The sequence below is a fragment of the Spodoptera frugiperda genome, chromosome 3, assembly GCF_023101765.2.
Source record: "Spodoptera frugiperda isolate SF20-4 chromosome 3, AGI-APGP_CSIRO_Sfru_2.0, whole genome shotgun sequence".
In the NCBI taxonomy this organism is placed as follows: domain Eukaryota; kingdom Metazoa; phylum Arthropoda; class Insecta; order Lepidoptera; family Noctuidae; genus Spodoptera; species Spodoptera frugiperda.
Genome location: NC_064214.1, coordinates 5,927,934 through 5,954,372, shown reverse-complemented (window position 1 = coordinate 5,954,372; position 26,439 = coordinate 5,927,934). Strand labels below are relative to the sequence as shown.

General features: G+C 32.6%; 1 protein-coding gene across 2 annotated transcripts in view; it reads left to right on the top strand.

Annotated features, from left to right (window-relative positions):
- LOC118273925 (uncharacterized) overlaps positions 1-26,439 on the top strand; it is a 198,008-nt gene that overhangs the window by 91,350 nt on the left and 80,219 nt on the right. Inside the window, exon 1 of one of the 2 annotated variants that reach the window (XM_035591139.2) lies at positions 11,937-12,199. The exons of the other annotated variant lie outside the window; for it this stretch is intronic. The gene's annotated coding sequence lies outside the window, so the exon portion shown is untranslated. Of the gene's footprint in view, positions 1-11,936; positions 12,200-26,439 lie in introns of those variants that run through there. 2 annotated transcript variants of the gene reach the window in all.

Here is a 26,439-nt window from a genome sequence, read left to right as displayed (position 1 = left end):
ATGTTGTGTTCTGTGTCCTTCGTATATGTTACCACTTCAGTCGTACGATTCATGTTGATACTCGTCAAGAAGAAGTTTGATTGATCTGGACTATTCTAGACTGTCAATTTGTAGGTAACTAAGTAGAATCGCAGGTGTCATAAGAGCCAACTAAACTATACATTAGAGAGAGACAAGGACTTATATACTCTCTTATAAGTATAACTGAACCTTTTAAACTACGAAGAAAACGTAAAGAGTGGAGATTAATATTATTCGAATTGATTTACCCAACTCAGAACCTGTGTGACACTCTAGAGTCACATTGGGCAATGATACAGGTCTTATCCAATCAGTGAAACAATATTAATTAAAATCAAAACGAACAATTAAATAACTTCTGAATTATCAAAAAGCAACATTTCAGTGAGTTGCCAAACAATACGATAATTAACATAATAGAAACAAACAAAGCTAATTAATTTATATTCTGCGATCGATCTATTATCAAGATACTCAGAGTTCGGTGTCGGGTTTCTAAACGTTTGGATCAAGGACAGTCCTTATTGTCGGTTCTGGCATTCGTTGATAGCTGATATTTACGTTAGGGCACTCTTAGAACTGAATTATTAACTGGTTTAATTACGTATTATGACTTGTTAAGCAGTTAAAACATGGTTCAGTTAAATCATGGCTCCTATAACGTTGATTGATGGTAAGTGTGTCTGATGTGGATTTGCAGGTGTTGTATTGTTTGGCTTGATAATTTATTTCTCTATTTGTGTGGACCACTGGCTGTGTAGTTTAGTTTGTATATCTTGCATCCATGTAAATTTTGGCATATCTCTTTGTAACTTCATTATTGATTTCATTTTTGCTATCGTTTTCATCACTGTTTGGTAATTTAATATTTTTTTCGTTTATGAAAGTGTAATGTAATTCTTTTCTTATCTGATCGTGATGATGTGTACAAATAAAGTTTAGTCTGCTGTCAAGTGTAAATTATGCTTGTAATCGGTTAAGTACTGCTCGATGTAGGTGTAATTTAGGAAGGCCTATATTTAGCAGTAGACTTCGTGTGGCACAGTACCTACTAGCGTTTTCTAACAGGAAAAAAAATCAAACGGAAGAATCTTTTTCCGTCAGGAAACAACATTTTAATTTCCGTACAATACCTAATACAGAATGCCTTCTTAAAATGATTCAATCAAACTTCTCGTTTTTATTACATTCCTTATTAAAATTATATCGATAATTACATATTAGTTTTACCCATGTACGGTAAGATAAACGTTTAACTGGTAATCGTAAAATATTCAAGCAATTAAAATGATTACACAGTAATTACTAATATCTAATAGGTGTTGCTTATGACCGGAATTATCTTATAAATTTATTATAAGGACCAGTAATTGGGACTTTTACATCTAATTTGAAACACGAACGTGTGGTAATGTCCCTCAATTTCAATCACTTATTTTATTACATGCTAAATTGTTGAATATTAATTAGTGAATTGATGTCAGTTGTTCATTATGTTGACATTTTGCTGTCATGGTTATAGGCTTGTCTCTATAAAATACTCATTATACAGAATATAATTTAACATCGCTGCGGAAGCTTTTGATTTCCTACAAGTATGATGACGTTTTAGTCACTGTAAATATTAAAGAACTTACTACCTATTATTGTTTGTGCATTTCTGTCTTCACCAAAATGGTTTTTATAGCTAATATTAAAGCATTAACTGCCAAAAGAAAACTGTTGTAGGCAAATTCTCCGCTAAGTCGGTCATCAGTGACTGACGTGGCGTTTAACGTGTTTAAAGATACTACTATTGTATGTGCATTTTTTCGTCTTTAACAAAACACGATACATGCAACTTTTATTATATTAGTTCAAGTTCTGAACAAAAGTAGAACAATTCCAATTCACCACAATCCATTCAACCCTACTTACACAGTTTCAAGAAACAAACAAAAGATTTGTACGAGTATTATATCACGAACCAAAATACTATTCACATCACTATTTAACCGTGCAGCGGTCACGTTCAAATAATTCTATTTTTACGGGTATTTCGGGCCCCCAAACCTTTTGATATAGCTCACGGCGAGTCTTTGATCTCACTCGGTGGCCACACATAAATTCTAAGTGACAAATTACTGATCAGTAGTGCGGGTATGTTGTTTGCTTTCTTTGTTTCGTAAACGATAAAAATTAATGCCTTATTTATTACTTAGTTAGTCAGTTAGTCAGTAATGTTGATTTAATTTCGTTATTGGAATTCTGTCGTGTATTATGTTGTGGGAATTAGAAATTGTTTTGTATTTGGAGCTGCGTTTTCTTTTATGAATTTTAATGTCAAATGGTGTAGTGTTGTGATGAATTAAATTGTTACATACATACCTACACGTTTCTAGTAGATGACCAAAATACGACAGTAGATATAATAAAATATTGTTAGCATTGAAATATTCGTGACTGTAACAAAGAGTTATTTTAAAGCATTTTTAGTTTTTATTTAAGAGAGAAGCGAAATTTTGATCCGTAATTATAATTATTATCTTACTCACAAGCGATTACTTTCTAGCGGCTAGCTAATTTTATCTAGAGCTACAGACTACCTAGCTGGTTTACCCATGATAAGTTAAGATGAACCAGTGGATAGTTTTCAGTCAGTAAGAGTCTGACACCCCCTTTCGTCTCGCCCAAGGCGAGAAAAGTCATTGGATGATTTCATCCTTAAAAAAGGGTAGCTAATCTATAACACTTTAACAATAGTAACTGCGTCCCATTAGACAAATTATAATATAAGAACTTTGGTATAAACACATATTTTAGTTTTATGCCCCTTAAAATATTTCTAGATTAACATTTTCAGAATGCATAGTAATTTAAATCTATAAATACGTGAGTCAAGTTCATTGGTACAAACGGCGATACAGTGTAAATACTAAATACTATGGACTTTGGACTAATATTATTATTGGCAGTAAAACAAAATAGTCCATGTTTGTGTACTGCCCAGTTACTGCTGGATTATAGTTGTAGCTGTATCCACAATAAGACTGCGCGGGCGCCACCAGCGCGGGCGCATACTGCAGGTATTGCCAACATTTTTGAGGAAATCAATCAATTATCTGCATTGATTTTTCGTTTTGTGTCATATAAGTTACTTTCGCTTAGGTGTAACTGTTTGTTTGTTAAGAGATTAGTTGATCAATCTCTATTCACAGTAATAAGCTTTTATTCCAGACTCAGGCAAAGTATTGCTGGACTTTTTTCGGGTTTTTGAAATTTCTCAGTAGTATAATATGGCAATAGGGTCACCCTTTAATACATGGGACTTATAAAACAAATGGTGAAAAGTGGGTGTACATTGAACAGTGGCATTACGTTCCCTACTGTGCACCTCTGCCTAACCCAATCTGTTTGTGTGTTTGAAAACTGACTCTTATGAACAGGTTACTGTCAGCTGTCGGCTCAGCAGATCATAAGTAAGGGTATCAAAAAATTCAAGGATATAAAGAAAAAAAGATAAGTCATACAGGCACATAATATTAATCAAAATGTTTCGCACCCCTGATTTAATAGTATTTTACTTATTTCATAATAAACAGTGAAAGTCATTGACCTTTTTCAGAGTGCTAGAGTTATGAAAACAATTTAATTTAAATTGTTTGTAATTATTTGTTGGAACGTTGTTTTAATTATAATTGAAGTAAATAGTTAAGTCGAAGTAATAACAATTACTATGTAAATATCTCGTTTCTATGCTAAATCAGAATTGAAAATTAACAGAATAAGGGAATGTGTACTTTAATTTTTATGCAGTACGGTTTAATTTTGTAGAATTGTTTGTAGAATACTAAAATGCTACTCAATTTTAAGCTGCGATTTTAAGTCTCATTCTCTCGATATTGTTTTTAGTAAAAAATAAAAACAGTTAAGTATAAAATTTAAGTATGTACTAAACCTAATTTTTGTCGATGCCTCATGAATGAACAACGTGCAGTAGTTTTTTTTTAATAGTCAGTGGTTTAAGAAAGATAGGCAGTTTTAAAAGACCCTTGGAAAAATCGGGAAGTAAGCAACTATTGGAAATAAAAACCTGTGCGAAATAGGGACGAACATCTACTAAACATAACTACATAGTTAACTTAAATCGTTGATTTTAAATTAGTAGTTTGCCTAGAAAAAAGAAATATAATTTGAACATTAAAAAAAACAATTGTCCATATTTAAATGTATGTATTGTCCATATTTATATGCCCACCACTCACTAGAGCGTAACATTATAAACACTGGAGTTACAATTAACTGATGGCGTGCATTGTCGGATGATTGCTGCACATCAATCGCAGAGTTACTGATGCCATCTATTTGAGTGCATTGATACATGTAAAGCTGTTTTTTATTGATTAGTTCCTTTTTCATATTTATTGTTTGTGTATTTAAACGATTTCAAAAAAGAAAGTATTATTTTGGCCTAGATATCATTCAGCAGAACGCGATTATATTGTTTGGTTGAACCGATTTGGATGCGGTTTTCAGTATTATATTTTTCAGACTTACTAGGTTTTATTGATATTTCCAGACTTAAAAAAGGAGGCGGAAAAGAAAATGGTTGTGTTTTAAAAAAAAAAGTTTTGTCATAAGCTCTACATGACCTTTTCTTCATAAAACTATTACTTACAGGATAGTCTCTAGTTAACGAACTAGAGACTATCCTGTAAGTAATAGTGTTTACTTACAGGATAGTCTCTAGTATCTAGTATTACTTACAGGATAACTAACGAGTTAGGTATGTCTCTAGTTTATTTTTTCTTAAATAATTGTAATTTGAATCACTAAATATATATAAAAATATATATATTTATTTTAAGTATTGTCAAAATCTTAAATCCTCTCTTCAATATGTACAATTATTTCGGTTATTGAAATAATCATTATTTGGTAACGAATTACTAATTGAAATGTAAAATCGATCATAAATATGAATACGAGTATGTACATACCTAATATACTTGTACATACAAATTACCTGCAAAAGTAAATATTATCTATACATTAGTTTAAATTAATTGATAAACAAACACACTGGTTGTTTAAAATATTTCGTGAGTTAATCATTCAATGTCAGAATCTAGTTGTAGTCGGTTTTACATTATTTTTAATGTTTGACAAATAACATGTGCAAATACTGCTGGTGACAATATTTATAAAGGCGAGAACATATATGTATTGGACTTAGGGTTGGTACATTTGAAACTTTACTTCTCAATATATTTGTTTTGTGCGTAGTTTTGTGAGAAGTAATCAGATGAGTGTAAAATCTAGAACGCCATGGATTTATTTAGGTAATGTTTGCGTATGTATATGCATAAGTGCAAGTCATAATTAAAAATCTTATATAACTATATTCAAACAATACTGTAATGTACACGCAATTCATTGAAATATTCTTCCGAAAATTATTCGAGGTTTACTTCACAAAACAGCTTTCCGATACTTTTCACATAGGTAGGTTATTACAATGATTTTTTTCCTACTGAGTAGGTATAACCCAGAACCATCGCAAATTTCTTCGGTTGAGGCGTATTTAAAAGAAATAAACATTATATAGACAAACAACATCATAAACCTAATTTACTATTAAACTCAAATAGTTTCACTTCACTTAAATCTATAAATCCTCGCGAAATCTATTTAAATGACTACTACCTAATGCTACCACCAATTATAATTATCGATACAATTGTCTTAATATCGATATTATTTCTCAAATTCAAACCAGTATCGCAGAATTTGCGCTCCACATTCCTAAAGGTGACACCGAGATATAATTTCGCACCTCAAACACGGTAGCTTGGTTTAGTTTAAATGTTAGATAACTGTCCTAAACTTAATGGTTACGTTTAACCGTGAAATTGTCGGTAACTATTATAATTTGTAAGCCGTAAGGTTAAGGTATATTTTCGTGGACTGATTTTTGTTTGCGTTAACGGGGTTTTGAGTCACGATTTGCTTTGAGTTTGTTTTTAGTAAAGGAAATATTTTTATTATGGTAATTTAAGTTTTTAAATACAGGTTATTGTTTATCAAGGTAAAAGATAAGAAACCATTTCAATTGTCCATTCAAACTTAATAATGAAGAAGAAAAGAAACGACAATATGAACACATTTTAATATTAATGGGATTGAATTTTACAAAGTTTTTTAAATCCTTTGAAATTAAAAACACCCAATTACCGAAATTATTTAAATATTTTTCATAAATATTACCTATATTTATTTTTCTTCACGCACGCAGCCCTACAGACGTGTGACGGACAGACGAACAGACATACAGACGTGCGTAGGCGCCTCACGTCGCACACTTTGACTGAACGTTCACCTTACCGAGTACTACCACTTATTTGTTTTACAAAAATGCAAAATTCCAACAGTCTCTGTCAATCAATTGACTGCAACGAGCTAAAATTAAAATGTTTTACTGATATAGAATGCATAATTGAGGTGTCCTCTTTAAGATTCCTGTTAGTATTACAATATTGAAAGGATTTATTCTGTAATAGAAAAGTACAATGTATGGGAAAAGTGCTTCGGTAGGTTTTCCGGGTATTTTGAAGTATGTATGGTGAGCTATGTAAGGAAAACTAGTTAAGAATTGTTACTTTGTAAAGAGTTAGAATTTTCTTCAGTTAAGTTCTACATAGATTTTTTAAATTTAGTAAGTAGTGGTGTAATATGTCACATCAGTTGTCTTCGTGTGAGTGGCATTTCTTTGGTTGCAAAACTTCATAATCTTGGAAAACAACTATCCGGCAGATTGAACATATTGACCGCCCTAGAGATACTAATACTCGTAAAAGAAAATTATCCATAGAGTTAAGGGTTACTTTAAATCTTATCGGTTAAGTATATTCGCTAGATTTCCATGACAATATATACCTACTATTGGATAGGTATTTTCTACAGATGGAAAATATCAATGAATTAACTTGTACCTTAGCACATTTAATTTGTTGCGTACTTTGTGTTCAATTGTTTCTGTTTATTAATAACTGGACCAATGTTAGCACAAGTATGTCATAATTTACAGTTTTATAGTCATAGTAGTGTCATTTTAATCTAGTTTGAATGCCAATGGATAGATATTTATTACAATAATTTAAGCCTACTCTAAACAATTATGACAAACTTATATTGAGTTGGCTATGTATATATTTTATTGCAGATTTTATTCATAAAATGTAACCGCAGCCGATTCTCAATTTTATTACAAAAATATCTATAAAATGGAACGAGTTTTTCTTGTAAAAAATTGTGTATTCAAGTCGGACGCCATTTTGCAAAACAAAACGCGAGCAGTAACTCTTTTGAACAATAAAAAACACTTCAAGGTGCCACACGTTTATGATTTTCATAAAATTAAAAATCAAGGAAAGTCCATTGAAGGAAATCCTTCGAGGAGCTGTGTGTTTTGTTCGAAACGCGAAGATTTTGTTTTAAAAATGTTAATAAAACAAAGGAAAATTGTTGTTTCGGGTCTGGTTGTCATGTGTATGTGAACTTGTATGTTTGTAAACCCATCCACGACATAGAAGAAAATCCTAGTGGGGCACCGTTTTTAAAAAAAGTAAGACGCTTTGGGGACTCTTTCATTAAAGAAAAGGTTATCAGAGGTTAGGTAGTTTAGAGAAGAAATGAATTATTTTCATTTACCGGCCAGGATTCCAAAACTACGATCAACCTGTGGACCGTATCGAAGACCTCTTTGACCCAAGCATCCAATCCGAGACAGCCTACCACTTGTCATAATATTGTACGCCTGTCTTGACTACTCTACCTCATAAGTCTTCTGTTATTTCTCTTGCCTTCATAGTGAGTAATCACTCAATACATACGTCACAGCAATTGATACCACAACCATCGAAAACTATGTCCCTTATTATCATAAACATAAAATATAGTTTTCAATGAAAACGAGGCCAGACCACGTTACGAGCAAAAGTTGAACTATAACATAAATCAGAATCATACACGCACTACTGCTATTACATATGTACATATTTAAGGTAAATACATAGCTTTTGAAATGCACGAAACTTAGTGCATTCGCAAATAAATGTTAGGAAGAATAACTTTTATTTTTTGAGGGGGGAATATCATCCGATGACTTCTCCCGCCTTGGGCGAGGCGAGAGGGAGTGTCAGACTCTTACAAACTAAAAATCACCTTGTTTCTACTACTGCCTTTCGACCCAGTGCCCCGGTAAACCCGCTAGGAAGTCCGCAGCTCCGGAAGGAAGAATAAAGTCTGCAAGGGTTGTGTTTCAAGCTTAAAGTTCTTGGACCAATCAATGCTCTTGGACCTAGCAGACGGATTTCATATTAAAAATTATTTGTCTAAAACGTAGCGATTTAAAAAAAATACTTCTTCCATTCACAATTTAGTCCCTCTGTCGTTACTTTCAACAATTATGTAAAAAATAATAAAAATATTTTTTACACAATTCTGCGTACATTATTAAGTTTGAGTTGTTGTGCGTACATTATTGTGGATATTAATAAACACAAATCACTTATGATTTAGTTCAAGTGGTGATATACGATTTTCGAATATGCTACACTGCAAGTTACACAAGTTCCCACATTACATTAAATATTCATACCGTATTCGTAGCGAGTAGCTGAAATCAAGTCTGTCATAAAATGCGTGACAAATTCATCGGATAGATATCAAAATTGAAGTTACTTTGGTGCAAGTTATGAGCGGAAAGCGTTTCATACAAGCCTTGGGTATACATAAAATAACGTATATACGTTAGGTTGTATGTTTATATTAAAAACAATAACTTTTAAACTGTAAACTTCTTTGAATGTTATCGTTCGTTCAATAATTTTTATTTTATAATATTTTTCTCACGTTACATAAAATATTAAACACCGCTTATTATCTGTAAATGTAGATAAAAGTGAGATTTAAGTTTTTCTTTTTCAAAGTAGCATAATTAATCGTGTTTAGCAGACACTTTGATGACACCATTTTATTCTGACCCTCAAATCTTATACCCTTGTACCACACCCCAACTGACGAAACATTAGGCTTTCATAGCACCTCATACAGATTCGCTAGGGAAAGCCTGACGTCCCAGGTTCCTATAACCAAGCGTAACGTACTCTGTGGCAAACTGGTAACTGGTTCACATAATTATGAAAACACTGTTATGTAACCAGTACCTCTACCATGGGTTTCAAGCAATAGTGTTTTTGTCGATACTCGATATAGTTTTTTTTTTTCTATGGTGTAAATTTGCAATCGGTCGTTGAACCATAAGCGAATTGGTTGTATGGGACTTAAACGGGGTTACCTTGTCAAAGTCAAAGCAAAAGTCAAAGTCAAAGCATTTATTTCAATTAATCCTAAATTAGGCACTTTTGAAACGTCAAACTTGTTTGATTGTTAGGGGCGGCGCTGGCTACCCCACCAGAAAAGCCACAAGATACTTGATATAGTGACAACATTTATGTATATGGCAAATTTGGCAGCGCCTCTAGCAGTCACTTAGAGAACTGAATTTGGCATACAAAAAAATTATTGCTTTAGAGTAACTGTTCACGTTGCGTCATTTGACGAATGCATGCATCCTTCATAAACAATAGTCGACCTACAAATGACAAATGCTTGCATTACTTAGAAACAACGAATACTGTCCACGAAGCGGTAATGTTAAAGCAGTCTATGACAAGCCTTAAGCTCATGGTAGAGGTACTGATTGCAGTTTCAATAACATGTGTTGCTATGGCAACGGGCGAGTACAGTCATTTAAACATGGAAGGTGGTATAGTTTGTGTTTCTAGTTGTGTTTGTGTGCGTGACACGTGTATTAGTTATTGTTATTACGTCATAATTTAAATAGTAATCAATAGTAATGTTGGTTGATTTGTTTTATACGTACTAAGCGATACGTACTAGGTTTTGAACTACGATTAAGTTTATGTGATGGAAATAGGAATGATATCTTCCCAATCCCCGATTCCCCAACAACCCTTAAATTCCTAACCCCCAAAAGGGCGCCAACGCACTTGTAACGCCTCTGGGTGGTTTGAGGCAAGTGTCCATGGGTGGCGGTGATTGCTTTTCATCAGATGATACGTCTGCTCGTTTACGGCGTGTCCCATAAAAAAAAAAAAAAAATGAAATTTCAAAAATAAGATAATTGTCATACTAACCTGTAAATTGATTTATCTCTAGTGTAGATACTTGAAGCAAGCATTAAAGTCTCTTGACGTATACTCCTTAATTTTCTATTATTATTCATTTAAGAAATAATACAATACAAAGTATCATCTAATTACACCATGTAAACAATGGTTACTATAAGTAAAGTACGAGTGTAAGTTGACAATGTGTGTGGCTACAAGCAAGTCTATTAGCTGACAATTTACGTGGGCTGCAGTAGCCCAGTGTTACCTACGCGAGCGTGCCACCCCGTTGAACATGAACAGGAATCCTCCGATAAACTAACTAATGTTTACATTTTGTTTACACTTTGTTCAATTAACGTAAATGTAAACTAAATTTTATTATAGTTTGAAGAATGTTGTGATTATAGATTAACAATTTATCATGGCGCTTGCAAATTATAACGTCACAAATGATTACCGCGACGTACATTAATCCCCATTTTTCACTATTTTTATTACGAGTCCCATCTAACAGGAGATGAATCTATATTGCTATATAAATCGCACAATTGTGGTTTGATAGGTATTTTTTATTTTGAAAAACGTTGCCCCATACTAGGATTTTCTCTTATGTTGTGGGTGCGTTTGCAAACATACAAGTTCAAATACACATGACACCCAGACCCGAAACAACCCGAAATCATGTATGCAGATAGGTTTTAATTTTACTATAAGTAGCACATTAATAGAGATGTACCTAACACATACCTATCGATAAATTTGCATGCTGACTTTATAGAAGTATGTAGCTGATCTATCGACAATCTTGAACTGTGACCCTTACGTGTGTAGAATACATTAAACACCAATAAGTGTTAACTTTCATGTATTTAAATGTAAAATGTTAAAACAGTTTAAATGCAGCCTTTGAATGCTCCAAACAAGTACTTGGTACTTAGACAATAATCACACACAGACAAAACGACAAAAAATACTTTGAAAATGATCTACAACAAATTGTCTCATATTTACCATACAAAAACCATCCTTATTTTCCCTAAAATAAGGTTTAAACTTGTATAGTTAAAGAGTATTGTTGTAGATAACAATAATACTAATTAGTTACCCTTGCTCATGCGCAGGTACTCGGGCTTAAACAGTGATTGTTTGACGACAAGACAACAGTTTTTGCATTACACTCGAGAATGTGTTTGACCGCACATTAAAATTTGAATGGTTTAAGAAAACATATTTATTTTTAAAGCGAATGCATTGTGCGAGATAAAAATTATATTGCTAATATTTTTATGAGAATGTCTCGTTCTTGTCACATTGTGACACACATTGTTTTAGTGTAACCTATGTTAATACAAAGTTGTCACTATGCTATGGCTTACGATGAATATTAAATTAAATATGACTTAATTCGAAAAATAAATAAGCGTAGCTGCTTTATAACGATGTTGTTCCGAATAGTTGCTAAGCACTACGTTAAGTCATACATTATTTCCTTATAGACTCAAAAAACATTACAGTGACTCTAATAAAAACTATGTTGAAAAGAAAATAAACATGTTTAGTAAATAAGTGTTTAGAATTATGGTAGATATCGTTCAGAGCTACGAAACCTTGTAATCGATTAAAATCTCACCTCAATATCGATAACAATACATCACGGTCTACAGCAAACACAGCTTCATCACTCAAATGCAAAAATCTTTTCAGCGAGCTTTGCCAAGTTCAAGCGCAATAGGCGTGCGCCAGCGCACCGATACGCCAGTATCCAACGCACGCGCAACCCGCAAACACGCACCCATCTACGATCGATTCAAATCGATTCATCGTCGACATCGATTAGTGACAAAAGTTACAACACTATATTTTATGTGAAGCTCACATGAGGATTGATTGGTGGCCGAATTTTTTTTTAAGATTTTTTTTTAATTTTGTGTCAGTGAAAAGTGTTAAGTGAAAATTTTTGTTTATGTGTGTTAAGTGGTCACTGACGTCATCAAGATTGGCAGGTGAGTGGTTACTTGAGAGAAGTAATAGGAAAATAATTACTTGACAAGCACAGTATGCTGTAACGTGGAAAAGAAACTTCAAACATTTATTCGACGTAACGCTTTAGACAACTGAATAAACTATTAAAGCAAATTAATGTACCGTCGAAAATAAACAACAATTTTCTTAAAAAAAATATACAAAAATTAAAAAACCCGACTGCATAAAAAACACTTTAAATAAAAACTGAAAAGTAAAAAACAAGCTTAGTCTAAAAGTGTAGATAGCAATGCTATTACCAAAAATAATAATCTTATGCGAAACATAATTGAGTGCAACAGTCGGGACCCATATTGAATGATTTTAGTCCAGTTTATTTAATGGGTCCCGACTGTTACACTCAATTATGTTTCGCATAAGATTATTATTTTTGGTAATAGCATTGCTATCTACACTTTTAGACTAAGCTTGTTTTTTACTTTTCAGTTTTTATTTAAAGTGTTTTTTATGCAGTCGGGTTTTTTAATTTTTTTAATTTATTTATTTTTATTTAACACTTTTTAGTTAGTTATAATACGGCTATGTGTTTCTTAAGATTTCACCCGCGACACGAAACGACAGTTCAGAAACCGCTAGTCAATCGCGTCGCGTAGTACCTATACGAGTATTGAGTTTGGATAATAAAGAACTTAATTGCACATAGTATTTTTTTTCTATATGTCAGTGATATACCATTTTGGAATCCTCATGATGAGCTCTTTAATTTGATACCCATATTGTAGGAAATAAAAAAATTTTTTTTTTTTACTTCTATCTAGGGCGCCTCACGGCCGCCATGTTGGTTTTTGTTTTACGTCACATATCTAAGAACACTTGGGTAATTAAGACGAATCCAACGATGCCCTGATTGTCGAAATCCATCAAGCCGTTTCGAAGAAATGAGGTAATAAAGAATATTAGGCTCATACATACAAGATACGCGCGAAAAACATAACCCTTCCTTGGCAGTCGGGTAAAAATCAACCTTATACTTAAATAAATAAATACGCAACTCATAAGTCAAAGTCTTAAAGCACGCACGTACAGGGTGTTATGTACTATAAAATATAATAATTTGCCCGATACGGCTCGTAAATTATAAATATTATAACGCCCTAGTTTGCCTTTTAACATATTGCCACTACCGTTTCTTATTATATGCTTAGTAAATGTAATTTTAAATATATAATTGGGATTAATTCGACACGTTTTACCTGCCTCTTACACAGATGTAATTGTAGGTTTAAAAGTGTGTACTTTTATACAATTCATGGTATTTTTTGTAAATTTACTAAACTTTAATAGATTTTCTCACATGGTTTTTAAATTAGACTTTTAATAGATAGGTACCAAATAATTTGAAAATTTCTAGAAGTAAGTAAGCTAGTCGCCCAATTTCGAGAGTTGTGAGGAATTAGATATGAGATTGTCAAGTTTAAACCTGTGAGGCTATTGCTAAAATAAATACAGGTCATAATAAATCAAAATGCATAACTTATTTACTTTAGTAAGTTATAAAAGGATTAGTACTATTGATACTTTAGTGAAGTGAAAATTCATATCTTTATAATTTCTTTTTCTTCGAGAAAAGCTCTGCTAGTTTCGAGTTTAACTCGCAGAGAGTCATTTAATGGTTACTTAACCCAGTTCTTAACAGTTGTTTTCCATACAAAATCGTTACTAAGTAATAGTTTAAGTAAGCATTAAATGACTCTGAGTGTGGCAGTAAGAGGTACTCTTCATCGTCTGCGTCGTTTGCGCAAGCTGCTCTGCTGGAGCTTTTCTCCATTAATTTACGTGAGTAAACCGTGATTATAGTTTATTTAGTATATCTCATGAGAGTTACTATAAAATTTCTTCTTCACCTAACACATTAGTAAGTTTGTTAGACATTTTTAATGATAGCATTACTCAACTTCAAAAAGATCAAACATCAAAAATGATTTGCCTAAAAATCTTAAGGAAAAAAATATGCTTTTTTTACACCTGTTTATTTAAACAATTCTCTGACCCATAGCGCTGTCGAAAGTAAGAAACGTTGGAAAGCACATATTCACTTTTATGGTCTGATATGTAAAGTGCATATCCCTGTTACGCTGTTTTACTGAATAAATAGACTTGCTATGTAAATAACTTTATACTTAAACTATTTACCTACATATGTACGGGTATTGCTTTTTCCAAATTACTATTAATATGCGGAACTTCGTTGTTTTAAGTCGTTAGGCAAGTTGTGAATTCGACTGCCGAGGAAAATGTTTTAGATTAATACCTGAACTTTGAATAAAATAAAATAGGTTATTGAAATATTTAGTAATAACAAAGATTTGTGTCTGTTTTACAATAAGAATGTATATTATTTAAATATTAAAAAAAAATATATTTTTGTGAGGGGTTTACGAGTAAAAGCGCAGTACAAAATAATATTTCTACTTAAAAATCAACATAAGCTAGTTAAGCAGACAATTCAAGACAACTAACTGCGCAGCTATCTCAATGGATCATTTGTTGATTTCTATTTTCTTTTATATTTGTAACTCTTCACGAACATAAATGTATACACAATGTGGGCACACAACCTTTGGGTGATGCAGAGAAAAACCAGTGGTAGGTGCACGTAGCAAGCAAATCCAGAAAAGATAATTAAGTAGCAAAATACAATATATGTACTTAGTCACACAAATATATACCAAACTTGATCATCGTGCTGGATAATCGAAATGACATCAGCTACAACTCGAGACAACTAGATACACGCGTTATATGTATAGGTACTTACCTACTATTCGCATATTCTTTAATTATAACATTTCAATTTAAAAACATTTTCTTAAACAACATTACCATGACCTCATAATCAAGTTTATTTGATAGACGTTATGATATTAAATATAAAATCCACAAATCGGTTATTTTTCTATAAGAATATGACGTAATTTTATGTTAGTAACCTACATTGGACCGTTTGTGTGTAAATAACTAGTAACCTATTTACTTTCAGTTTCTGTGGTCTTGTATTTAACTTTACTTTTCTCACCAAACTACAATAAATACATAGAACTATCCAGTTTACGTCTTCTAAGCTATTATTGTTGCGCGAAAGTTTGTTTGTTATGCTTTTACGCCTAAATTACTGGACCGAATATGATGAGCTTTGGTAAAGAGATAAGTAGTTAGAGTTAGATTTTAGAGACGTTTTTTAAAGTTTTACAATCTTTATGATAATCTTGATGGTTTCGATTACGAACTGAATTTGGCTTTAGCTGAACTTAAGCTGAGTCGTGAGTGATTTTGACAGCATAAATATATTATTTGAGTATCACTTCTTCTTTCTTCAAGTATATGTACAGTGATAGATAGAACCACAGGCATAATCTAGCATTCACGTAGAATATTGATGAGTAATTAAATTATTCAATGATCCTTAATGAAACACTTATCACTTTAAAGATTTCCGGATTAGTAAAAATATGAATCCGTTTTCCGGCTTAAATATTATGTAAAGTCTGCTTCAACTGTCCCTATTACAGAATACTACTTACTACTACTACTTGCACCCTATTGAGGTCAATAAGGTAACGTTTATTCAATAAATAACATAAACATATTATAAAATTTATACCCTAAACGGAACGCTTCCAAACGTTGCAAACAGGTGATGGTAAAAAACGCTGAGTTTTAATAAAAAAAGGAATTCAATGTTAATTTGTATGTAATAATAGTTTGTAATCTACTGGTGTTGCATAACACGTAATCAAAATTGATTAAAATTATGAAAACAAAAAACATGTGCCGTTTTTCGGAAACGTTCTGTTTACACTCTGTATAGCATACCTTCATAGAAGTTATTAGTTAGTAATAATTATTGTTACATGCAAAGTTAATTTCATTTAAAAGTGTAAAATTACAAATCAATCACACTCCTTTCTTTCACTTATCACTGTACGTTTCTCCAAAAATATAGTTTCACTTGACTACTGTCTAGTGTCGAAAAAAAAACAAATTACTTATTGTAAAATCTCTCTCATTCTCACACAAACAACGTGATAAACTTAAGTTGGTATGATTATTGAGGGCGTTACATTCAGTGGCACCCTCAAATAGACTCAGGCGCAAGATAGTTTCAAGAGCAAAGTAACTATAAATCAGTTGTGTGCGCAAACGCAGCCGCCCCGCGCTGAAATGTTGATGACTTCAAACTGGGGGCATTTCGGAGGCGGTGTGAGTTAGAAACTTTTAGCGGGGATCGTGAAAATTATGTTAAGACTTTGACTGCCAATAAAAATCTGTTAAAGACAAGTCACTTTTGCCCCCCATGGCGTTTAATGTGTTAACGTTGAATAGATGAGGAGATACATATGATTTTGTTGTTTTAAAGATTAGATATTGAATTTTGTTTTGATTTTTTTTTAATATGCGTGGCCTATATTAATTTAAAATGAAACTTGTGTACTACACTTTATTAAAAACAAATAGAATATTATCCAAAGTTTTATTGAATAACAATATAGATGTTACGGTAAATTTGATTAATTGAAAATTATTAATAATTTATCAAAATTATTAATAATAATCACACGTTTTGGTAAAAGTGAATAATCGATCGAAATTTATTACTTTTAGTAGTGATTATTAATAATTCACGACTATTGGTGAAAGTAATAAAATAAATATAAACCCTATGTTTTTTGACCAGCAGGTATTTATTTATAATATTAAACACCGTCTTACGATTATATTAATTAGAGATCACACAAACAAGGTTACTTGTACTTGCTTTAAACCGAAAGGACAACAAATTCACATATTCTGAACTAGAATATTAAATAGTGCCCTTCTAGGGCACATTTATCTGGACTCGCTGTCATTGCAGCGGTAAGTCCCCTGTTTGAGTAGTGGCTAGAGAGACGCCACGGCGTCCTCACCGCCTGACGCAGTTGCTTACCGGACATGGGAATTTGGGTAGGTTCCTGTTACTGATTGGGTGGGAGGTACGCACGGGTGTCATCACTGCGAGGACCGCCCGGAGGACACGGTGGAGCGTATGCTCCGGTGGCGGTGTGCCGTGCATGGGCTGAAAATCGCCGTGTCCTCAGGGATCTGGTCGATGACGGCGACCTCTCGCGCCCGGCATTGGTTCAGGCCATGATATGAAGCGTCTCCTACTTTTGCGAAGCAGTCATGCTAGCTAAGTAGGAGGCGGGGCGCGTGAGAGAACGAACCTCCTCACGCCCCAGCCGTCGTGACAGACACTCTGCGCGACGGGGATCGCGAGACGATCTCCGGCCATCGTAAGTGCGGGTCCACGGACGGCGAGTAAGGGTAGCTCGCCGCCCGACCAGAACCAGACTCATGCTTGCGGATGCGCGCGTAAAATTCTTGTAAAAATCTAATCAAACTTATGCAAAAAAAGTCTATCCTGGTACATGAAATTGTAACAAAAATAAAATTAAACAATTATTGTATCATTAACAAAATCAACACGAATCCTAAAAGCAATCATCAACAATCATATTTGGTTTGCCTGTTAATCTTCTGTAGCACCTATAAAAGCATCAAAGTAACATTTTAAAAGTACTAGTGGTCGCCTAGTGATCGAAATTCGACCATATACGATTTAATTTACAATACCACTTAAAATACGTTCAAGGATAATTTTTATTTAACTCAAACTCAAACAAACTCTTTTATAAAACTCTATTCATATGAGACGTGAAAATATCATCGCATTGTCTATCGATTTTGACGTTTTGTCAAATACGATCAGATACTATGCATGTGTGTGTAATGTTTTATTTATTGATTTAATGTACTTTATAAGCATTATTTTTGAAAAATATTAGCGTCCTGCACTTCTCCTACACATAAACTATAAGTGTACCAAATTTTATGCTCCTACGACCGCGCAATTTTCGTAAAAAGCGGTCCAAAGTTTTTGCATCACGTATTAATATATAGATTATCATAGAGTTCAACAAATATTTGTTGTGCAAGTACAATATATTGCCTTTTAAATTGAAATAAAAATAACATCTAGGGCTACTTATTACATTTATCGCTTATTAATAATAAGCGACAAATCGACACCAGCAATTTATACTGCGCTAACTCAAAAAGCGTACTTTACAGTAGAGGCGTTTAAAGGGAAAAACGTGATAACTTTTACATTAATTAAGATACTTTTTTGAAATTTGGTATGCTTAATATTTAATTTATTCATTGTAATATCTCATATTTATATTTCCTTAATTATTAATATTTTTTGATTTAGCGCAAGTTAGCCGTATATAAGCGTAATTCATCGAAAAAAAATTACATCTTATACACGTCTAACTTATGTTAGCATAGTGTAGTACGGGACGTCGTAGTGCATGATCAATCATCTGATGCATATTTCAATATTTTATAAAGACCATGTACTTACTCACAAAAAGAATAGTCAACGTACCATTAATAAACTAATTAATACGTTAACACATAAGTATTTACTATGTAAAAGTCGCTAAGTAGTTCATTTTACAAACGAACAAGTATACACACGAACGCACTAAACTACGCCAACTATGAGTTAGTGCAGTGTTGTACGGACTTTGACCAAAGTGATCCCCGCGCACACTCCGCTAATAATGGTTGGCGTAATATAAATCGAGTGATTTCAAAAAGTACCTTTACTTAGCGTTTTATAAGATTTGTAACTTTCTTATTTTTGCATATTTCTTCTCAATTTTTTTATGACGTATGTAAACACACATTTTAAGCAACTTGGCATAAAAAAAGTTTTTTCCAAATTTCGAGTTAGCGTAGTATAAATTGCTGGTGTCGAAATGTGATAATTTATCACTTTTACCTCGAGTTTCGGTAATTATTAATAATAGGAGATAATTATTAATAATTTTCAATTATTCACTCTTACCGTAACATAGATACACAAATTAAACTATTTTTTCTAATGTTAAAAATATTGCGCGTACGAAAGGAATTATAATCGCCAACATATTTCATCATCTAATCAAACAAAAATACTTTGAATTAAAACTAACGCAACCCACGTCTTACAAAACTAAACTTTACTCATGTAATTTTATTAAATACTTATTGCATTCAAATATTTCCTAATTATGTTCTTTATGTCTTAATATGAGTATAAATACCATTTATCGTATGATATACTTTCGCCATGGTATAGGAAATTCTTAAAATATTTAATGACTTTGGCATTGATTTAAAAATAATTCTGCATAGAATTAATAATATAAGTATACTGTAAAAAGGAGTGAATAAATATAAAACGTGATTAAGATGTTTTTCCTTTCGGTTTAGTTAAGAACCTATTAACAGCACATAATTTCATCATTTTCTTTTGGAAATAATTAATAATGGTCTAATATGTGTCTACAGTAAAAATAATATTTTAATATTACATACCTCATGATCAATGACAACAAACGATAATTACTTCCCACTTAACTTTAAAATCGCTGCCGCTTATGGCTTAAGGCAGCTGTTACGAAACCAACTTAGTTTGACGTAACGACAAAGTTATGTGCACTTTGACAAATCTTAGGCAATTACTGTTAACACTGGTAAGTAAGCTTTTACTTACCATTGACGTAGTTATGGATTGGGTGTCAAAATAGACACCATCACACATACATCCATAAGTACACACATACAGCGCCCGAATACAAATATATAGTAGTTAGTGGCGTTTTCTGGGTTTATCCTATATTTAAAAAGGAGATGAAGGAAAGTCTACTAGTAATCTCTCTTTCGGAATTCTAGAAACTTGAACTTTGCATATTTTTGGTGCTGATTTAAAATTTTGACACATTATAACTGTCCACTCCATCGAAAACGCTAACCCGCATTGAGCAAGCGTGGTGATTAATACTCACGCGTGCTGATTAATTCTCAAGCGTGGTGATTAATGCTCAAGAGTGCAAACCTTCTCGTGTGAGAAGAGATCTGAGAGATATCGTGTGAGAGGCTGTTGATGACGATCAACTAACCAATCGTTCGTGAAGATTACCTTATCTTGTTTTGTTAACTTTAATGTGTCTCGTACTTTAACTCAATTGAACTAAAAAGATGATGAACTGTTCATGTGTTTAAAGATCCTCGGACCTATCCTTTGAAAAAAACTGGACTTAGCCTTTACTATTTGACTCCAGTACCGTTAGTACGAGTTTACTTTACGTTGTCAAATGAAACGTCTGATTGGTTGGTTTTTCACACCAGCCAATCAGAGCGTCGAACGCGCTCTCCTTTCGTTTTTCAACGTAAAACAAACTCGTACTAAGGTTACAGAATCAGAACCAAGTCAATAACCCAAACCACGTTGTCAAATCAACAATAATTTCTCTGAAATCTAACCAAAAGACAAGCAAAATGAAGCAAAGCGGAATTTATAGGACATTTACAAATTGAATTCTGTAGCATTACGCTCCAGTACTGGTGTCAATGCTAGTCTTAAATTCCGATGAACAATGCCCAAGTTTACTTGTGAAGTTGCCACCAATTTGCACTTTGCATAATATTCACGAAGATATTTGTGGCAGTCATATCTGGAGAGTAACTATCACTTTATCTACAATATCTATATCTATTCCCAAACAATATTGAGAATAATTTAACGGAGAAGAATCCTTTGGTTTTTGGTTTTCCATAGGCAGTGCTAATCGAAAATTGTTGATTGGAAAATGTATCAGAGAAATTGTAACATTAATTTTTTAAAAGAGTATCATACTGACAGACTTTTATTTATTTGTTTATTTGTGGCCATTTCAAAAGCACCTATTTATAGTTTAATTAGAACAAATGATTTGACTTTCAAACAGTCGAACGTGTAGTTTCTGTTTCTCTACTTTTCGCAGATTTAGCAAACTATGTATTTATCAATGATAGACCGCAGTTGATGTGGCTAACAGGCCCGCCTCCTATTACTAAAACATATTTTTTATCATAACTGACTGAAATAGGGTGTGTATGTCTACCCTTTTGTAATTAGTCGTTTGTTTAAAGTAAATCTCCATAATATATTCCCAAAACTGATAATTTTACAATTGAACAAGTTTCCTATTATCTGATGATTTAGATGACGAGAGTTTCCGTACCCTTTTTTTAATTATTTACTTATCTATTTAAACTAGACAACGTCAAAACAAAACGATTTTCACTTTTAGTTTCCTGTTTTTTGTGCCATTTTATTATTATTCATTAAATATGCCAAATAGAACATATTTGATAATATCATTAGAATTTACTATTCTTTCAACACAATTCAATATTTTTCTATACACTTGCTTTAATATTTCAAAATTCTTTACCACAAACATTCCCACTCAATATAAATGCTAATGCCAGTGCTATTTACCAGTGGAACTATCATTTTATACGTCTATAACTATTACAGAGGCGTCATAACTATAACGATTGTCATCAACAGTGGTTAACGTTATTGATAGTAAAAACTATAATAAAATACTCATTTGATTGAAGAAGCTTTTTGTGAAATCTGTTTTGATGAAACCGCTTTGTTGATCTTGTGGTTATAAGCACAATTGTTAAGTAAGAGTTCTTGGTTTTAATTTCCAAGTATAGTAGAATATTTTGGGATTTTTGATTTCGCAATTTTCAGCTGCAACAAGTAAAATTTCAAAAATTTTTAAATTTTACTGAATTAATAAAACTTTATACATGGGACTCGAAACATGTGCATTTCACAGCACGGTTATGGTCTGGAATAACATACCTATACGATACTTTTTATCCCACAGAACCTCGGGCAAAGCTGCTACCAGAAGCTAGTGTTACAAATTAATATTTCTTTAATTGTTGGCTTGAGATATACCAGTATTCACTCAACATAATTTTATGTAACAAGTAGCTATGAATTTAAGTAAAAGGCAATGTTTCACGCCACAAACGACTTGATATGATAATTTCTAGTTGTAACGGAAGAACGATCAATTAGTTTTACGGTTAAATGGTTCATGTCACAGCGAACTGTTGATTAAGATTGACTATTCATTATATACAAGCTTCTCCTTCTTGGTTTATCTGTTTTTATTTTCATTATTTCTTGTTATGTACGTCTAAGATATTGGTGTAGGACAATGGCAAAACTGGTTAAAATCGACTCAATATTTCAGTGCTGAAGAAATATAATTTTCATATTTTAAGTATTTGCTCATCTTCCTCGTCAGCTCTCGACTACTAAATACAGGTTTGTCTAAAACCACGCTATACATAACATTAAGCTCCATCTTGAATATGTCTTAAAATCTTAATAACTGGTACAAACCACACATTTTTTAACTTAATCATGAAGTATATCACCATCATGAGTATTTTCTTCCTCAACATTGTTTGGTAAGCATCAAGCTATTAATCCTTCACAACGTTGCTACCAACCCTTCGATCCAATCTATATTCAACGAACAAACAGACATACAAACACTTTCTACACTCTAGTATGGGACCCGCGTGTCCAATGGAATGCCACTTAGTCTGACCGGATGCATTTTATATACTGACAAACGGGAACCATAGAAATCAAGTACCATACTCGCATTATGTATTCACAATAAAATTTATGGCCATTTGGCTATCTAAATTTTTATAATTAGCAGCTTTTTAATTATTCACACTTTGCTTTTAACCCTTTTATGTTATTTGTCTTTAATTTATTGTGAGAAAGCTAACGTAACAGTTTTAGTGGTTAGTGGTCCTGCCAATACATAGCCTTTACAAATTAGCAGTATTTTTTTAAAAGAATGAAGTCTATATATTTGAAAAAGTAATACATCAAATTATATTTTTATATGTTAAACGGCTTTAATGAACTTATATTGTATGTTAATCAAGATAAAGAGTGCGTACCAAATATGAGATCGATCGGACGTTAGGAAAGGGGTTTAATGCCAATTACAAAATTTGACTCAAACAAACAAACAAATCAAGCTAAATAAAACCATTTGATGAAAACCATTTCAATGATATTTGTGAAAAACTATGGCTATTTACAGCTACATTACTGATGAGCCACAAATAAGTAGCTTACATTAGCCTGTTCAACCTATAGAACAAACTAACTAGCAGTCTACAAAACTAAGACCTACATTGGCTTGTTCAACCCAACCCAACATGCTAACTTTGCAGTCTACAAAACTAAGACCTAAAAACCAAGTCCCGCCCGCATCGAGACCAGCTCTTAGTAATTCCAATCAGAAATAGGAACAACATCCACCATATTTACTTAGCCCGCTATTTAAGGCACGCGCTTGCGTCTAAGTTATGTGACATCGCGTAATATTTTCATTGTGAGAGCTTTTAAATCAACCCGTGCGGCTACAGGGCTGACAAGCAACATGTTTCTTGCTCAATTATTTCGGTTTAGAAATATTAATGTTTTGGTTAGAATGTGGTTATGTAACTAATGTAGGTTTCCTTTTAATTAGGGGTAAGCATAAAGGTGGGCTAGTCAAACGAAAGTGTTGAAAAATCAATGGGATGGGATGAGATCTAACAAAATACCTACATCCCCTGCGTACGGCATGCGTTCCGCTCGCGCTTCATAGAGCCATCAGACCACCACAAATGGGGCCTATTGGGCTGATGCCGACCAGGAGCTGCGGACTGCCTAGCAACTTACCGGGACTCCGGCTCGAAAAGCAGGAATAGGAATGAGGTGGTTTTAATCAGTATGAGTCTAACACTCGCACTCACTCTCATTTCAAAGACTTATTTCCTCTCTTAAAATCTTTTATCTTCTCGATTTTGACTTTTACTTTATTGCATTTGAATTACCGTTTATTATTGTTATTAGCGTTTTTTTTTTCTTTTTCCTTTCGCGATGAATATTTTATTATTTGGCAACGTATGTTTTATGAAAAACAATTTAATAGCCCTTAAACTAAGAGTATTCTATTTTTATGATACGAATTCTTTTTTAAAGGCGTTATATAGGGTTCTTTCAAATAAAAAAAACGCTAAGTAGTGGCTTTGTTTCTTTGTTCCCAAGTGTAGTTTTAATTTTATGTTTTGCTGTATGTAAATCGCCTCACGTTATTTGCTGTATGTAAAACCTAAATAACTGTCGAAATAAATAGACTAGTTATAGTACTTACATGTAGCATCATTATCTGTAACATTTAGTCCAGTAACTACAATTGACACTTCAGTTTCTAAGAATATATTAAGAGCACATCGTTTCCTGAATGATGAAGACAAATTACTAGCAGTTGAAGATGATATCATTCTTGCATTTGCATATCTAACATCATTACAGACGGCAGCAGGACAAGCTACCCTTAATTTTAAAACATCTTTAATTGATTTTCAACCATAAGCATTTTCAAATAAAGTTGATAATCGATTATAGAATTTTGTCTGATTAGTGTACTTTGATCTGCTGCTTTGAATTGAAAATCACTGCAATCGAGTTTATAAATAGTGCTTAACTGTTTGGCGTCACGTCGTTTATAATTATCACAGTTACCCTCTAGTTGACTCCCATAACTTAGGAATGGTTGATTCATGTGATTTATTGTTTTATAGTGACTATCATAATCAGTACATGCATTATGTATAATGTGAGAATCTAAAATATACAGTACATGTCTATATTAGATTCTTACATTATACATAGGGGCATACCTTAAATTGAATAATTCCGAATCGAAACGACTGCTATATTTTACAGTTCGTAACGGCAATTAAAGATTTAAACAGTGAATTTAGCACGAAATACTTAAAACTGAACCGAAAAAAAACTAATACCTATATATGAATAGGTAACATAATGTAATCGAAGAATAATAAAACTGGACCTAAAAATTTGAAAAGAGTTTGTAAAATATTTTTATACATGGATCATGAATCTGAATTAGGTAATTCAAGCGCTGAATCGTGCTTTTTGAAAACTTTTCTTTTAACTACACTTTTATCAATTTGATAATTGATAAATATTTTCAAATTGACTAAATGAATAAGTTAGTTTGAAACAGCTCCAACATTATCAGCCCTGCGGTCCTTAGCACTATTCTCATTGACTAATTTATTGTTATGTTTTCCTAAGCTCCTTCAATATATTACTACAATTGACCATTACTACTGCTAGGAGACGTTTCATTTTACTCATAATATAACTTTAGCTTTATTCCCTTTTATTTTATGTATTTATATTTATGAAATTATTACCTATGATTCTTTTTAGGATCTGCTAGACTAATTTTCACATCACTATCAATTACACAATTGCATCTAAAGCAAATAAATGATTTTGAATTTGAATTGTATAAAGGTTTATTTTGTCGCTAGTGATAGAGCAAAGTGGCGAACAATTGGGGAGGTATGTCCAGCAGTGGACTGCTATAGGCTGATGATGATGATGATGATGAAAGGTTTGATATTTTTATGAGCTGTATTTTTAGATTTTCTCTATCAACCAATAATTAATTAACCACATTAGGAGGAATCCTAGATCTCTTATACTTACGTTGATGGTTGCTATTCTAGTATTTATTATAAATAGGTAGCGGGTAATGTTGTCTCCGCTCATTTTATCTACGATTCGTTTCATTTAAACCATGCACCGTTTACATTAACTAGAAACTTCCTTTTACTTTTGCCATTAATAAAATTTAATATCGAATTAATCGGCTATTTAATCAATAAGTACATATTTATATCCAATATAATTTTATGTTATGACACTTCAAGACAACGCTTGACCTAAATGTAGTAATGGTTAATACTTCAATATTAGATTTACTAAACATCATAAACACTTAATCCGCACAATTATCGAACAGTTATAATGATATTTGTAGTAAAATATGGCGGAATAAATTTAAATGACCATTTTCTAGATAAGGCACAATGATAGTAAAGTTACCTGCACGAGGTAAAGGCTTGGCGAAGATTCTAGTGTAGTACAATCACAAAATAAAGGAACAAGTAGAGTAATTATAAATTGAACTATTAAAACTAAGCTATTATTTAAAAAAACATTAAACTCGTTGTATGGTGGAACATAGATCTACGCAAGACACAGTGTGTTTTCTATTGTGTCTCATATACCGACAGGAACATGGTTAAAGAAACAATTCTATTTTGACTTACGGAGAGTTGACGAAAATATCTGAATCCAAATTGACACGTGCAAGTGTAACTGCAAATAAACAGTAAATCCTTCACCGCTGGTCCCTGGGCTGCCATA